This window comes from Podarcis erhardii (assembly GCF_964252035.2).
Source record: "Podarcis erhardii genome assembly, chromosome: 7".
NCBI classification, from domain to species: Eukaryota; Metazoa; Chordata; class Lepidosauria; order Squamata; family Lacertidae; genus Podarcis; species Podarcis erhardii.
The window spans coordinates 75,857,637-75,875,238 of NC_138511.1; the positions used below are offsets into that span (position 1 = coordinate 75,857,637).

Here is a 17,602-nt window from a genome sequence, read left to right on the forward strand (position 1 = left end):
CAGTGGTTTAGACCACAGTGCCATCCGCGTCCCCATTGAAACAATGCACTCTGCTTCTTTCCAAAGGAGCTGTCTAAATTTTCATCTGACATTTTCCAGGGTTGAAACTTGGCATGGAAAAGAAATGTCCAGGGCAAAGCTGTGGCCAGCCATGGCACAAACAAAGCCAGTGTTGAGAATGTGATGTACCCCCATGTGTTCATCAAACAATGACATGCAGCGCACATGTCCGAAGAGTAGATGTATGCCTATTTCAATGCACCTTCCTTGCTAGGTCCATAAGAGGAGGAAGAATCAAGGAGGGCTGTGTGACAAATCTTACCTCTTCAATAAGCGCACGATGTAGAAATTAGCACGAAAACAACATCTGATGTGTGTGTGTGCGGGAAAGGGAATAAAAACTCCACTGTTTTAAGTACTGCTAGTCATCTGTAGCACAGCAACACAGCAACACTCTCTCGCCTATAAGCTATTTTGTGTGTTTTTTACAAACATTTTGCTCTCTAGTGACCTAGAGTCAATCTTTGCTCACCACAGGCAACCTGGTAAATGGTAATTTGCAAATTTGCTTTTGCCTGTTTGTCTGGCAAGTCCTAATTCAATGATCCAGTCAGGATGGGGGTGGACATAGTTCACGACTCTATGCATACACCTTTATTTTAAACGAATACCACACACACAGTGAACAAACATAGATGTAAATCTGAAGTCAATGGTTTGGGAAATATGAATTGCGTAGGTTTATAATAAAACTAGAACGATGCAAATTTCTTCTCTTACCTCTAGCCCTTGCAGCTGGTTAACTTCTCTTCCCCATTCTCAAGGTCAGCTCCTGTACCTCCTCTCCTTGCCTTGGAATAGCTAGATTTCGTAACTATCTTCAAATAGGCAAATGATGGGAGGGCGCTTATTTCATGCCCAGGTCTAATACTAGCCATACTTCAAGGTCTTTGAATTAATTTAGAAAACTTTGACCAACTGAAGTCCAGGGTACCAAAGGACTGCCTGGACCCGTATATCCCAGTGTGATCCAAGTGCAAGAATCTGACTAAACATCAAGAAGAACTTTATGACAGTAAGAGCTGTTTGACGGTGGAGTGATCTCCCTCAGGAGCTGGTGAACTCTCCTTCATTTGAGGTTTTTAAGCAGAGGTTGGATGGCCACTTTTCATCAATGCATTGCAGGAGTTTGGAGTACATGACCCCCAAGACCCCCTCCAACTCTACGATTCTTTGATTCTATGATCACCGAGATCATCTGCAGGAGTTTCGGTCATTCCTTGAGTTGGTGAGGATAATTTGACATTGACACAAAACCAGACCTTTAGTGCCATCAACTCCAGTTCTGCGGAATGCTCTCCTGATGGATCTTCTTCCCTTTAACTTTCCACCATTTAATGAAAACTTTTCTATGCAGACAAAGACTTATGCAGACTATTAAGAAAACATATTCTGTGAAAGTTAGCTGTCAGTTTGAATGTTTAGGTGGTTTTCACCACACACACACACACACACACACACACACACATTGTAAACCACCTTGCTATCTTATAAAATGAAATTGGAGTATACAAGCATTTTTATAAATAAAATGAACACAACCTTTTTATTCCTTTATTTTATTTCATATGTTTCTATGCCACTTAACACCAAAACAGTCTCCTACTGGTTTACAGAAAGGTACAAAAATATAACAGAAGCTAAAAATAATAATAATACAAAATACAATACTGGGTCAAAAAAAAAAAAAAAAAAGGGAAATCCCTTCCATACAAAAAGCAGCACATATAGAAAACATCTTAAGAGTGAAAGGCGGCAAACCTGGCTACCCCACTCCATGCGATTCTCACAACAACCTGGTTATTGGTTATCCTGAGAGATAGCAACTGGTTCAAAGTCACTCAGTCAGTAGGATTTGAACCTTCTCCCCTGATCTCTTGCTTGGCACTGTAATCACTGCACCACATATGCCAGCCCAATTCTGACTTAGGCCCAGGAACAATAGAGTGGAAAGGATGTGCAATTTGATCAAGCAACCCTGTGTCCTGGAAAGATTTCCAGGCTTTGCCTGAAAGAAAACAGACAAACCTTTCTGAAATGTGAAGTGCCCACTGCAGTCTTGCACTGGGCAGTCACACGAGAAGGTAGGTACAATCACTGGCTGCCCTCCTAAATTGGTCAAATTGGCTGTTGTGCTTTGAACAGTGGTAGACTGTCTGCAGAAAGCTTTCCAGCACATGGAAATATTATCACCTGCTAAAGCTTCTATTTTTAAAAAAGCAAGGAGCAGAGGTAGCTTTTAAAAGGGGGAAGAGAGAACCCTTTGTGTTTTGGGATGTTCTCTGGCACACACTCTGTTTAAATGGGGCACTGATGAGGCCCTATGGGATAGCTCAGGTAGTAGAGCATGAGACTCTTAATCTCAGGGTGGTGGGTTCAAGCCCCACGTTGAGCAAAAAGATCTTGCATTGCTGGGGTTGGACTAGATGACCCTCACATTCCCCTCCAACTCTACAATTCTATGATTCTATGGAGGTTTGGTGGGTGCCCATGTGAATTAATCTTCCATCTGCCATCATGTCCCAAGGGATTTAATTTTCTGGAAATCTTGATGTTGAGTTTAGCCACACACTCCCCACCCCCCAATTCCTGTCTTGCTCCTTGATATTTCTGAGAAACAAGGGGGTTTTTGTTTACCACATCCACTAAAAATACAATCAATTCTATCTGAGAAATGGTGTTTGTTTGTTGTTTTTTAAATCACTTTCATTAAAAAACAATCCTCACATGCATATTCCTTCCAGTAGCACCTTAAAGACCAACTAAGTCAGTTCTTGGTATGAGCTTTCGTGTGCATGCACACTTCTTAAGATACTTTACTTTACTTCTTAAGATAATTTAAGAAGTGTGCATGCACACGAAAGCTCATACCAAGAACTGACTTAGTTGGTCTTTAAGGTGCTACTGGAAGGAATTTGTTTTGTTTTGACTATGGCAGACCAACACGGCTACCTATCTGTAACTGGAAATATTCACTACAGGTTTCCTCAAGCAACCAGCACATAAACAAATGCATACCACACTGCATATAACTATATGCATAATAAGTGTTAGTACAGTGGTACCTCGGGTTAAGTACTTAATTCGTTCTGGAGGTCTGTTCTTAGCCTGAAACTGTTCTTAACCTGAAGCACCACTTTAGCTAATGGGGCCCCCTGCTGCTGCCGCGCTGCCGGAGCACGATTTCTGTTCTCATCCTGAAGCAAAGTTCATAACCCAAGGTACTACTTTCGGGTTAACGGAGTCTGTAACCTGAAGCCTATGCAACCTGAAGTATATGTAACCCGAGGTACCACTGTATTTAGAAAACCCCTACTGCAGAAATATAATGCCACTTGTGGCTTGACATTTCATACAGGTTTTTCTTACATGTATTTTTAAAATTTTATCTGTATAACTTATACGGTACTTATTAAAGAGACAAGAAAGGTACACCATTAAAACAACCATACAAAAATATAAAACATTTAATCATCAAAAAGCAACATTATTATAAGGGTAGCAGTAACTAATACTGGTGGGAAAGCAGGAAAAGAAAAGAAAAAGTGTTCAAAGGGCATGGGGAGGAGACAAAGGGCCAAATAAGTTCCGTGATTCTTCCAAATAAGATCATACTTGGCTGGAAAAAGGTGACCCATCACATTCATTTAAATAAAAAAAGGCTACCATTTGGTCACAAAATCTCTCGGTGCAGCAGAGCCCTTGGTGATTCTGAGTTCATGATTAAGCTTCTCCAAGTAAACAATGTACAGACCCTTTTTATGCCACACCTCCTGTGTAAAAGCCAAGGCATCCTTCCAGCTCTGAATTATAGCCAGATGGGCTGCAAGCAGGAGGAATGTAATCAAAGGTGAGAACAACTGGGGTGCTATTTATTGTCTAACTTTGGGTTGTCAGCTATCAGCTTACCAATTATGGATGCAATTGTGGATGGTCCCAGCCCATATGCCTATAAGTGCCCTTATCTGGGCAGCCCCACCAACAGGTAGTAAAGGTAAAGGGACCCCTGACCATTAAGTCCAGTCGTGGCCGACTCTGGGGTTGCGGCGCTCATCTCACTTTATTGGCCGAGGGAGCCGGCGTACAGCTTTTGGGTCATGTGGCCAGCATGATTAAGCCGCTTCTGGGGAACCCAAGCAGCGCACGGAAACGCCGTTTACCTTCCCACCGGAGTGGTACCTGTTTATCTACTTGTACTTTGACGTGCTTTCGAATTGCTAGGTTGGCAGGAGCAGGGACCGAGCAACAGGAGCTCACCCCGTCGTGGGGATTCAAACCACCGACCTTCTGATCAGCAAGTCCTAGCTCTGTGGTTTAACCCACAGCACCACTTGCGTCCCTTCCACCAGCAGGTATTAGACCGTAAACCCAAGGTGGGGGCAAATGTGGCCAGTGGGTGGAGAGAATTCTCCCATGTATTGGCAGAGACTGATGTCTGTACCCCTGCATACTATTTGCATATAACCAGGCTTTTTTAAAAAAGAAAACTGACACCACATAAGCAGCTCAGACATGTGAGTTCTCAGTGCAAGAGGCAGTCTGACACAGGAAAAGTTCAATCAGGTCAGAACTACCAAATCCACCTATAAATCCATTTAAAACAAATTTCCCTCCATCCCTACTCTGGAGGTAGAACACCTGGAAATCACTGGAAGATGCAGTCTCATCCTTGATGTTTGCAAACGATGACAACTGAGATATTCCTGCCAGCCAAAAACAACCAAGTTTCTCCATTTTTAAGGTGATGTTAATTTCCAGTTCAAAATGCAGGTTGAAATGGTAAGTTTATGGCTTCAGATGGAAAACTTGCGTTGGGAAACTAGAACAACTGGCAGATTATAGATGGGGATACTGTTTGGATTTGAATGTTCTCTGCTTCCTGTGAGCTTAAGCACCAGGTTTGCTTCCTTGTGTGGCGTGCTTGCTCCAGACTGCTCAGTCATCTGATGACCCAGATCTTTGCTGAGTCGTAAAAGGAGTAGGGGTGGGAGCCCCTGCCAGTCCACTGGGGAGATCTGAAGCAGTTACATGTCCAGCTCCTGCTTTGTTGTCTTCAGGAGTCTTGCAGCAACACAAACAGCAGGGCGACACAACAGCCTGGATCTTGCTACACATGCCAAACCAGCAGTTGCCGAAGGTTCGTCGGATGGTGTGGGAGGAGAAGAAGAAGATGATAGGGTCCAAGGTGGTGTTCAGGGAGGTGAGGAAGAAAGTCTCTACTCTCCAGGAAGGACTCTCCTTATTAATGAAGCCCACAATGTGGGAGATGTTGTATGGTGCAAAAGCAATGGCGAAATTGAGCAACGTGGCCACCGCCAGGCACACCGCCCGTTTCTTTTTGTGGGGAGGGATGTTGGGCATGGTGCTCAAGATGCAGATCACGTTGACATAGCAGAAAAGGGTGATGGCGAGAGGCAGGCAGAAGAGGAGGAGGCAGAGCTCCAGCCGGAAAGGGAGAAGGATGCGGAGCTGCTCTGGGGAGAAGCTGTAGTAACACGTGGTGATGTTAAGGTCTGACGGGGTCCTGTTGTGGTATTCGACAGCATAGACAATGCTGGCACAGTGGGAGCAGGCCAGGAACCAGAAGAAGATGCTGGCTGCTCTTGCCGAGGTTGGCTTGCGGTTCAGCTTGTGCTTGACCGGATGGGCAACACAGAGATAGCGTTCCACACTGACCGCCATGAGGAAAAGGGTGCTGAGGTAGATGCTGCTGTAGAAAAAGAAGTTGGTGAGTGGGCAAAGGAAGCCAGGAAGAGGCCAAGTCATGTCACTGGCAACCTCCACCATTTTAAAGGGCAGGAAGCACAGCAGGAAAAGGTCGGAGATGGTCAAGTTGAACAAGAAGATGTCGATGGGCACTGGCTTCTGCCTCACTTTCTTCAGGAATGCGTAGCCAGCCAGTAGATTGGAAGGCAAGCCTGCCAGGAAGGAGAAGGTATAGATTGCAAGGACAAGAGCCTTCTTCATGGGTGTCATCTCAGCTTCTGCAAAAGAAGGGTGAGATTATGAGATAAGAACGTTAAGTGAGGAAAGCTGTCTCTAATGCTAAAAGTATCATTCAGAGATGACTGTCCTCTCTCTTGGAATGCACTCAGTCTCCTGAATAGTATGAACTATAATGGTTCCCCAGTGGATAGATCAGGGATGGTCAATGTGGTACCCTCTGGATGTCATAGGATCACAACCCCCATCATCCATTACCACTGGCCAAGGGGCTGGGTCTGTTGGGAGTTGGAGTGCAAAGCATCAGGCAAGTACAATGGAGGGATGAAATGGACAAATCCTTCCATGGCCGTCAAGGAATAGGCATGAGCTAAGCAGGCATGAGCTCTGCGTGTCTTAAAGTAAGCTGGAGATACCACTTCTTTTTTTGTGGGTTGGTAGTTAAACTGCTGTTTTGTCAGCCCCTTCAGTGAAATCTTTCAACGGCAGCTTGATGTGTGATGCAATGTTGAAGTTTTTGCAGCTCAAGCTGTTGCCAAAGCACAAGAACAGTCTAGAGTTTCCTTTTTTATTTGTAATAATAATAAAAAAGAATGCGTATCAGTTCCCAACTCTAACTGTGCATTGCAGTGCTGTGTTGTGTTGGCTGTCGCTTCATGTTGGGTTGGATTTTAATTCATTCATAAATTCAGTGGCCCTGATTTGCATTGCACCAAGGAGGTGGCCCAGCTGTGTGTTGTGAATGGAGAGCAGGTGTCTCAACAAGGTAAAATACACTGGTTCAGGAAAGACACTCAGCTGGTCTCTCAGCTTATTCGGATGTGCCTCATAAACCCAAACCCCATTATTCCTTCTCAGCGCAAGGTCTGCCTTTGAGTTTTCTCAGTTTGGATTTTCCATATGCCTGAGGCCACGTTCACACCATACATTTAAAGCAGTAGGATACCACATTAAACAGGCAAGGCTTCCCCACATTCTTGTAGAAATTCATAGCCTTATCTACTGTGCATTTGTCTCGTTCACTTTTAAAGCTACCCAAATTGGTGGCCGTCACCATATTTTGTGCTAGGAAATTTCTTGGCTTGACTACGTGCAGCATGAAGAAATACTTTTTGTTATCTGCCCTAAATCTTCTCAGGCTCCAGCACTTATGAGTTCTAGTATTATGAGAGAGGAGAACAGTTCCGCTCTAGCGTTTTCTCCATACTGCACAAAATTTCCTACACCTTGATCATTCCCCGTTTACATCTAAAAACAAACAAACTTAAAAGCCCCCAAACATTGTAATTTTCCTAATATGGGAGTTGCTTCAACTTCTGGATTCATGTCTACCAATAATCATAATTCTAACTATTTCACTATATTAAGCGTTTCCAAAAAAGAATTCTAGCCACATTTTCTAAACTTACTTGTGTTCTAGGGGATCGATCACTCTGCTCTGTCTCCACGGAGGACTAGAACCACAACCTTCCAGAGATGACTCAAAGACCAGCCTGAATTCTTTCTTTCAAAAAGATGCCAGTGGGCATATTCACATGTGCCTTGAGAAAGTTGGAGCATCTGTCCAACAGACGAAAGTGCAAGTCCTTATGAGACAATCTGGAGGAAGTGAGGTCATTTGCAGAAAAGGGAACCCATCATAAATAGCAACAAATAAACTGGAAACCCTGCGGCAGAGGGGGAGGAAACCGATTTCAATGTCACTATGAAAGTCAACCATTGTGCAAACCTTTAATGAAACCCTCTCCAATCTTCTTTTTAACTAAGGTTTTCCATTTCCCTCCCCACGCCCCAACATGGCAGAATTAGATGAGCTCCTGTGTTTCTGGAGCAGTCTAGCTGAAAATCCCACAAGACCCATAATCGATCATATTGAAATATAGCCTACCAGTCCTTGCATCTAGTTTCTTTCTCTTCCCCACCTATGCTATTTGATTCCTTCATCACAATGTTTTGGACTAAATCATCCTCAGGATCATTTCCAACTCTACAATTCTATGATTCACTCTCAAAGTCAGCTTCTGCATCTCCCATCCCTGCTTGTGAGAACTGCCTTGGGAAGAGGTGTGTTTTCGAACCACGTTCAATTAAGGAAATGAAGGAGGATGTCCTGATCAAAATTGCTAGGAAAGGACACACTTTGCTGCTACTAGGACTTTTTTATGTCTAACCACAGACAAGTAGCATCCTTCTTCTTCCACACCTCCAAAGCCATGCCAACAGTCCATTTTGTCTCTGTAATGAGAGCCAACACCCCTTCATAGAGGCATGCTTTTGCTACATTACACATCCTTTCTAACAAATTAACTTCTGTGACTGCCCCAATCAGAAATGGCTGAGAAGTTGCAGATGGGAAAAAGTTGCATGTACCCCTTTCACAGAATTTCCCCTTTGGAAATGATTAAAAATATTTTTTTTAAGAGAAGGAGATGGAAGGACTGCTCAGTTTTGGTGCTCTTGGTTTAAAATTGAAAAATGTGTATTCCATATTTCCTCAGCAATTTGTGAATTAGAAAAAAACCTCATGAAAATACATCAGCATGTTTGCATGTTGTTTTCCATAATATATTCATTTTTGTGCACACTTTACCCTAATGTGTGTGTGTGTGTGTGTGTGTGTGTGTGTGTGTGTGTGTAGACAGAGTGGATATTTGCTAGTCATCTTCAAATATGTAAAGTGCTGTTACAGGGAAGATGGAGCAAACTTGTTTTCTCCTGTTCTAGAGCTTGGACTACTGTATTTTCCGCTCCATAAGACGCACCAGACCATAAGGCACACCTAGTTTTGGGAGGAGGAAAACAAGAAAAAAAATATTCTGAATCCCATAAGCTAGAACAGCAAGCGGGATCACTGCACAGTGAAAGCAGCAATCCCTCTTGCTGTCCTGGCTTATGGGATAGCCATGCGCAGCCTCTCCCAGGCAGCAGGATGAAGGCTCCCCCTGCCCAAAGAGGCTGCGCACGGCTAAGGCAGAAGCCAAGAGAGGCACTTGGCTGAAGGGGCGCTGCACAGCTCTCGCTCTCTGCACAGCGCCATTCGCTCCATAAGACGCACTCACATTTCCCCTTACTTTTTCGGAGGAAAAAAGTGCGTCTTATGGAACGAAAAATACAGTAGATGTTCCTCTGGGTCCCTTTCAGCTCTACAACTCCACGATTCTATTATTCTATGTACAGAGCATCCTTCTCCCCAGGTTCTGTCTTTCAGGTTGTGCCACCACAAAACCACTTCCTGAAGCTCGATCTGTCTGCTGGCTGGAGACAGAAAATCACCTAAGCTCCATGGCAGACATCTCAGGAAGCTGAAACTTACACCTCTTTCTAACATAGAGAAAACAAACAGAGAAGGAACTTGCAGTGCTGGGGAAATTCAAAACTCCTTTTAAAGCAATGAGGGGATCCTCATTAACTGTTCTTAAAGGTTCAGGGTCTTACACACCAGAGATACCTCAGTGTGGCTAAGACAAGGCCTGCTAACTGTCCATTATGGTGGCTGCTCTCTGCTCCAGCTGTCTTACTCAGCATGTACAGAGTCATTAAACAATACATACCAGTGGGTTACACAATGCTACTGTAGGACAAATGATGCGTAGGATAATAACAAACAGATGGCGTGCTGCTTTGACCACTTAGATCTGCGCAATGTTCACTTGCTGCAAGTGCAGCAAGCTGGCTGTCTGGCATTAGCATGGAGCTACTCCTTTATAATAATAATAATAATAATTTATTATTTATACCCCGCCCATCTGACTGAGTTTCCCCAGCCACTCTGGGCGGCTCCCAATCAAGTGCTAAAAATATTACAGCATTAAATATTAAAAACTTCCCTAAATAGGGTGGCCTTCAGATGTCTTTTAAAGATAAGATAGCTGCTTATTTCCTTCACATCTCCACAGGGCAGGCACCAATACTCAGAAGGCCCTCTGTCTGGTTCCCTGTAACCTCACTTCTCACAATGAGGGAACCACCAGAAGGCCCTCAGCGCTGGATCTCAGTGTCCGGGCTGAATGATGGGGGTGGAGACGCTCCTTCAGGTACACAGGACTGAGGCCTTTTAGGCCTTTAAAGGTCAGCACGAACACTTTGAATTGTGCTCGGAAACATACTGGGAGCCAATGCAGATCTCTCAGGACCGGTGTTATGTGGTCCTGGCAGCCACTCCCAGTCACCAGTATAGCTGCCATATTCTGGATTAATTGCAGTTTCCTGGTCACCTTCAAAGGTAGCCCCATTTAGAGCGCATTGCAGTAGTCCAAGCGGGAGATAACTAGAGCATGCACCACTCTGGCAAGATAGAATCATAGAGTTGGAAGAGACCACAAGGGCCATCGAGTCCAACCCCCTGCCAAGCAGGAAACGCCATCAGAGTACTCCTGACATATGGTCGTCAAGCCTCTGCTTAAAGACCTCCAAAGAAGGAGACTCCACCACACTCCTTGGCAGCAAATTCCACTGTCGAACAGCTCTCACTGTCAGGAAGTTCCTCCTAATGTTTAGGTGGAATCTTTTTTCTTGTAGTTTGGAACCATTGCTCCGTGTCCGCTTCTCTGGAGCAGCAGAAAACAACCTTTCTCCCTCCTCTATGTGACATCCTTTTATATATTTGAACATGGCTATCATATCACCCCTTAACCTCCTCTTTTCCAGGCTAAACATACCCAGCTCCTTTAGCCGTTCCTCATAAGGCATCGTTTCCAGGCCTTTGACCATTTTGGTTGCCCTCCTCTGGACACGTTCCAGTTTGTCAGTGTCCTTCTTGAACTGTGGTGCCCAGAACTGGACACAGTACTCCAGGTGAGGTCTGACCAGAGCAGAATACAGTGGCACTATTACTTCCCTTGATCTAGATGCTATACTCCTATTGATGCAGCCCAGAATTGCATTGGCTTTTTTAGCTGCCACGTCACACTGTTGGCTCATGTCAAGTTTGTGGTCAACCAAGACTCCTAGATCCTTTTCACATGTACTGCTCTCAAGCCAGGTGTCACCCATCTTGTATTTGTGCCTCTCATTTTTTTTGCCCAAGTGCAATACTTTACATTTCTCCCTATTAAAATTCATCTTGTTTGTTTTGGCCCAGTTCTCTAATCTGTCAAGGTCGTTTTGAAGTGTGATCCTGTCCTCTGGGGTGTTAGCAACCCCTCCCAGTTTGGTGTCATCTGCAAATTTGATCAGGATGCCCTTGAGTCCATCATCCAAGTCTTTGATAAAGATGTTGAATAAGACCGGGCCCAAGACAGAACCCTGTGGCACCCCACTAGTCACTCTTCTCCAGGATGAAGAGGAACCATTGATGAGCACCCTTTGGGTTCGGTCAGTCAGCCAGTTACAAATCCACTGAGTGGTAGCATAGTCAAGACCGCATTTTACCAGCTTCTTTACAGCAATATCATGGGGCACCTTGTCAAATGCCTTGCTGAAATCAAGGTAGGCTACATCCACTGCGTTCCCTTCATCTACCAGGCTTGTAATTCTGTCAAAAAACGAGATCAGGTTAGTCTGACATGACTTATTTTTCAGAAATCCATGCTGACTATTGGTGATCACAGCATTCCTTTCTAGGTGCTCACAGACTGTTTGCTTAATGATCTGCTCCAGAATCTTCCTGGTATTGATGTCAGACTGACTGGGCTGTAATTATTTGGGTCCTCTCTTTTTCCCTTTTTGAAAATAGGGACAACATTTGCCCTCCTCCAGTCTGCCGGGACTTCGCCTGTTCTCCAGGAATTCTCAAAGATGAGTGCCAGTGGTTCTGAGATCACATCTGCCAGTTCTTTTGGATGCAGTTCATCTGGCCCTGGAGACTTGAATACATCTAAACTAGCCAAGTATTCTTGTACTATCTCCTTAGTTATTCTGGGCTGTGTTTCCTCTGCTGAATCATTTGCTCCAAATTCTTCAGGTCGGGCATTGTTTTCTTTATCGGAGAAGACTGAGGCAAAGAAGGCATTGAGGAGTTCAGCCCTTTCTGTATCCCCTGTTTGCATTTCACCATCTTCTCCTCTGAGCGACCCCACTGTTTCTTTGTTCTTCCTTTTGCTACGAACATACCCATAAAAGCCTTTTTTTGTTGCTTTTAACCTCTCTAGCAAGCCTGAGTTCATTCTGTGCTTTAGCTTTTCTGACTTTGTGTCTACACGTGCTGGCTATTTGTTTGAATTCCTCTTTGGTGGTTTCCCCCCTTTTCCATTTTTTGTACACATCCTTTTTTAATCTTAACTCAGTTAAGAGTTCTTTAGCTAGCCACCCTGGCTTCTTTAGGCACCTTCCATGTTTCCGTCTCATTGGTATTGCCTGAAGTTGTGCTTTTACTATCTCCCTCTTAACAAACTCCCAGCCACCATGAACTCCCTTTCATGATCCGCGGGCAGGTAGGGTCTCAACCTGCATACCAGGTGGAGCTGGTAGACAGCTGCCCTCGATGACCTTTAATGTAGCTTTGGAACTCCCCGACTATTGACATTACAGAAACCCCCTCACTGTATCGCTTTAGATACCCGCTGAGCACTTTTCTGTTTTGGCAAGCCGACCCAGCCACATGATTTAGTTACCTGTTGGGCAAGCTACCGTATTTTTCCCTCTATAACACGCAGATTTTTTCTCCTAAAAAGGAAGGGGAAATGTCTGTGCGTGTTATAGAGTGAATGTGTGGTCCCTGGAGCCGAAAAATCAAGCAAAAATCAAATCGCGGCGCTTCACGGAGAAAGGAAAGCTGAAAAGAGGAAGCGGCTGCTTTCCTGCATTCTGCCTCAGGGTCTTACTGCCCACCCTCTTCTGTTTCGTTGCTGTGTTTGCTGAAACGGAACAAAGAGTAGGGAAAGCCCCTCCCCTCCAGGCAAGCAGAGGGGAATTCCTCCAGGCAAGCAGAGGGGAGAGAGAGGGGGGAAGGGAGAGAGAGAGGGGGGAGGGGGAGGGAGGGAGGGAGAGGGGGAGAGAGAGAGAGAGAGAGAGAGAGAGAGAGAGAGAGAGATGGCTTGGGTGGGGGGAAACTTTTGCCTTTCTTTCCTCCCTCCCGTTAAATCCCTCTCCTGCATTCTTAGCCAGCTGCTTCTCTGCACACCCCTCTCATGTCCCTTATTTGTTTTTCCTTCGTTCCCCACTTAAAATGTGGTTACAAAGCATAGATCCACATGGATCCTCAGGATCTTTGCATTGGGTCACCATAAATTCACCATCAGATCACATAGCATGTCCATGGCTACAGCCTGCCCCCCCAAAATCACGCACCCACTGTTGCCTGGGGCTGCAATGGTGCAAGAACGTGGTTAAAAAGCATGGATCCACATGGATCCTCAGGATCTTTGCATTGGGTCACCCCAAATTCACCATCAGATCACATAGCATGTCCATGGCTACAGCCCGCACCAAAAAAATCACGCACCCACTGTTGCCTGGGGCTGCAATGGTGCAAAAATGTGGTTACAAAGCATGGATCCACAGGGATTCTCAGGATCTTTGCATTGGGTCACCCCAAATTCACCATCAGATCACATAGCATGTCCATGGCTACAGCCTGCACCAAAAAAATCACGCACCCACTGTTGCCTGGGGCTGCAATGGTGCAAAAATGTGGTTACAAAGCATGGATCCACAGGGATTCTCAGGATCTTTGCATTGGGTCACCCCAAATTCAACATCAGATCACATAGCATGTCCATGGCTACAGCCTGCACCAAAAAAATCACGCACCCACTGTTGCCTGGGGCTGCAATGGTGCAAAAATGTGGTTACAAAGCATGGATCCACAGGGATTCTCAGGATCTTTGCATTGGGTCACCCCAAATTCACCATCAGATCACATAGCATGTCCATGGCTACAGCCTGCACCAAAAAAATCACGCACCCACTGTTGCCTGGGGCTGCAATGGTGCAAAAACGTGGTTACAAAGCATGGATCCACAGGAATTCTCAGGATTTTTGCATTGGGTCACCCCAAATTCACCATCAGATCACATGTCTGTGGCCACAGCATGAAGCCCAAAAATGATACATCTACTGTTTCATTCAGAATGTTTTTTCCCTTGTTTTCCTCCTCTAAAAACGATGTGCGTGTTATGGTCAGGTGCGTGTTATAGAGCGAAAAATACGGTATATTTAAAGGGACAATGTGTAGTCATTTTGTTTTGCCTGAATCTAACACAGGTACACACAGGTACTTACACACAGTAAGAATCTGTAGCCGAGTCATACAGTGAAGCCTATCCAGCCAACAAATAAGAAGCAGCCTTTGAAGAATGATGCAGACAGAAAGTGAGAGACCTTGTGCTGCGCTTATCCAACAAACAAGAAAAAGTTAAAACCAGAAAACAAGTTAAAAAGAATGAAAAACAGTGTCGTATATACAATAATGAAAAACAATTTCATATATAAAAACAATATGACCATTAAAAATTAATTCCATATAAAAGCAGTTGGAAATAGTTCCCACATACGTACACGCAGACAGAGGAAGTTCTGCTGAAAGAGGAAGGTCACTATTCCATGTCACTATTTGTATCAGAGACTTTTTCTCATAGTTCCCGTGACACTTATTCCATAGTTGCACAACAAGTGATGTTGCACAACCTTAAGAATAGGCACAAGGAAAAGAGTATTGTTCTCTGTTTTCTGGAGGAAGCTCTATAAATATGTATGCATGTCTGTCTTTAAGTACTTTCAGTTTCAGTTGTACAGTGGATGCTCGGGTTGCGAACATGATCCGTGCAGGATGCACGTTCACAACCTGCAGCATTCGCAACCAGCATCTGCACATCTACGTGTTGCGATTTGGCACTTCTGCACATGCGCAAAGCACAATTTAGCGCATGCACGGCCGCCAAAACCCAGAAGTAACCCGTTCTGGTACTTCCGGATTTGGCGGTCCATAACCCAAAAAACCGCAACCTGAAGCAGCTGTAACCCAAGGTATGACTGTATATAGAGGAAGCTGGACTCCCTGGTGGTTTTATGACAGACTTTAGATTTCTGTATTGTATTTTCCTAGGGATCTCCCTCTTTTGCTGTGTCTAGCCTGCCTACCTGCTAGACCTACTTGGATCAGCTGACGAACCTCAAGCCTGGGAGCCAAAAGCAGCCCTCCAGATCTCCCTGCCTGGTCCCTAAGATTCTTCCCCAGGACACCCCCCTTCCTCAACCATGACCCTTCTCCTAAGGACACACCACTCAGAAACTTTGTTTCACGTCCTCATTGAGTGTTTTTGCCTGTCTGGACTGCTTCCTTAAATTCTGATAATCACTCTTGCTTGCCTGGAGGAAGCTTAGAGTGTGATTCTGTGTAGAAATTATCTGGCTGTAAAATCAAAAACATAGATAGTGAAAATGCAGAAATTTGAAATGAAAGATAGAAACTCACAAGGAAGGTTTGAAGGAAGTCAGGGCCCTAAAAAGCCGAAATGTATAATATAAGATAAGAGGAGATATTGTAATGGGAAGCATTAATGTAAAACTAATAAAAATGATATGCAAAAAAGAAAAAGAAATTATCTGGCTGTATAAAGGTAAGAATTACATTCATTTTTCCATCCCTCTTTGCCTCTGGACCTGCCCACCACTGTCATGTGGCCCCCAGAAGGCAAAGTGGCCCTTGGGATGAAAAAGATTCCCCACTCCTGAGGCAGAGCAAGTCCTAGAATTTAGCACCAAAAACATTTTCTCTGTTTGCCTTGACTGCATTCTGTTTTGTACATTTCTGTTAGTGAATCTTAGCAAATTTTGTGAGTTCTGATCCAAGAGTGTTTGGGGTCATTTGTTCTAGCCTCTTGTTTGGACCTCTCAGCCAAGCTAGTGCAAAATGGTTTGCTAATCCCCTGCAGGACTTAAGCAAGCAAATATTATAAGCTGGCAGAGTTGTAACTTGGCATTCCAGCTGGCTCTCTCTCTCTCTCTCTCTCTCTCTCTCTCTCTCTCTCGTGCTGGAAAAACCCTACTGATTGTTGTTAGCCGCCCTGAGCCCGGCTTCGGCTGGGGAGGGCAGGATATAAATAAAATTTATTATTATTATTATTACTACTACTACTACTACTACTAGCCTTGGGACAGCTATTGATTTTGGTGGATATTTTAGAGTGGCCTTAGCGATATACTTGGGCAACTGGACATCCTTCCAATGGAACTTACTTAGTGCAGAGAGGAGTGAGAGGCAGGTGGGACTCATCAACCTGGGAAGGTAGCCTATCCAGGAGAAGGAAAACTCTAACCCTAAACTTCTGCTGCCTTGCGGGATAACCTCAGGAGAAGAAAAGGCAAAAGCCTGCACGTATCCAGAGTATAGTCCTTAAGATGGTTGGATGGTGGCTTGTATGTCTCCTTCCGACAACTTCTGCAGCCAAGTTAGTGCCAAATATATTGCTTTGCTTTCATTTGGACAAATCAGTGAGGTCAAGAGGAGGGTCTTGTTGTCTGGGTAGCCCAGGACCTCCATACACACTGCCCAGGTTTGCAGCTTGGGGAGGCCACTTTGGTGCTGCTATCCCAGAGGTTTGCCTTCGCCCCCCAGAGGTGCCCTCCAATGCCTCTTGAGACAGACAGATGTTAGTAACAAATATATAGCCTGGCCCGTTCTTGTGGTTTAACAGCAGCTCGAGCTGCAAAAACTTTAATATTGCTTCATGCATCAAGTTGCGGTTAAAAGATCTGAATGCCAGGGCTGGCAGAACAGCTACCGACCTTAACCCCAACCACCAGACCACAAGAAAGAAGTGGTATTTCCAGCTTGCCAAGAAAGAGCTCACATCTGCAAAACTCATGCCTGTTCCCTGATAGAAATAGGATATGTCAGTTTAAGTTCTCTCAGTTTCTCACTTTTCCCAACCTTAAATTCAGTTCTTATGTGTTGCAACAATATGCGTTTGTTTTCTTAAAAATTTCCCCCAATTCACCAGCATTTTAGTGAAAATATCCCCAGATAAATCCCACTGTCTATGCAGCTTTGACTATGCAGTACATTTGACGAATGTACAATTTTTTGTAAGCTGTTTCCCCTAGTAAATACATTTTTGTAAACATGGTTTGGTTGGCGAACTGAACTACAAAATTCAGAGAAGTTTGAATTTTGAAGGATGGCTGTGTGAATTTTGAAGGATGGTCTTGTGAATTTAATAGAGTCAGCTTTAAATCAGAGCTGAACTGAATTTTCTCCCACCCCTATTATTTGATCCCCTCAAGCACAAGGACTGCAAAACAAACATTAAGCTGGAAGTGCAACAGGGGCGAGCCTGCTCTGTTCCTACATGGAAGATGCACTGAATGCATCCCTCTGAGATTTGTCTGTGAGCTTGAGGGAGGGAGACTCCTCCCAACTGCTTTGCAGCTAATTGCAGAGCATTCTGTGCTGCCCTATTTAATGGGGACACTGCCCCCACCTTTGGCTTATTTTGTTAGCCTACCCATCTGCCATTGTGTCGTATGGAGGAGTGGGGGTGGGAGGGATTTGGTTCAGTTGGCGTTTAAATGTGAACCTACTGGATGATTTGCACTTCCTGGCACAATACACAAAGCAGAATTCTTTGAAATCCTGCACAATTGGCACTTCGCTGAATTTTGCAATGTTGTTTTCCAGCCAAGTAGCATTTACAAAAAATGCATATACTACAGTGACGTG

The 17,602-nt window shown here is 44.5% G+C and overlaps 1 pseudogene across 1 annotated transcript; it reads right to left on the reverse strand.

Annotated features, from left to right (window-relative positions):
* Positions 1-4,180: 4,180 nt before the first annotated feature.
* LOC309345909 (free fatty acid receptor 2 pseudogene) lies at positions 4,181-7,559 on the reverse strand (annotated as a pseudogene). Its single transcript, XR_014161698.1, has 2 exons — positions 7,413-7,559; positions 4,181-6,044 (listed from the first exon to the last, which is right to left on the reverse strand). The product of XR_014161698.1 is annotated as a free fatty acid receptor 2 pseudogene (transcript).
* Between the last annotated feature and the right edge of the window lie 10,043 nt (positions 7,560-17,602).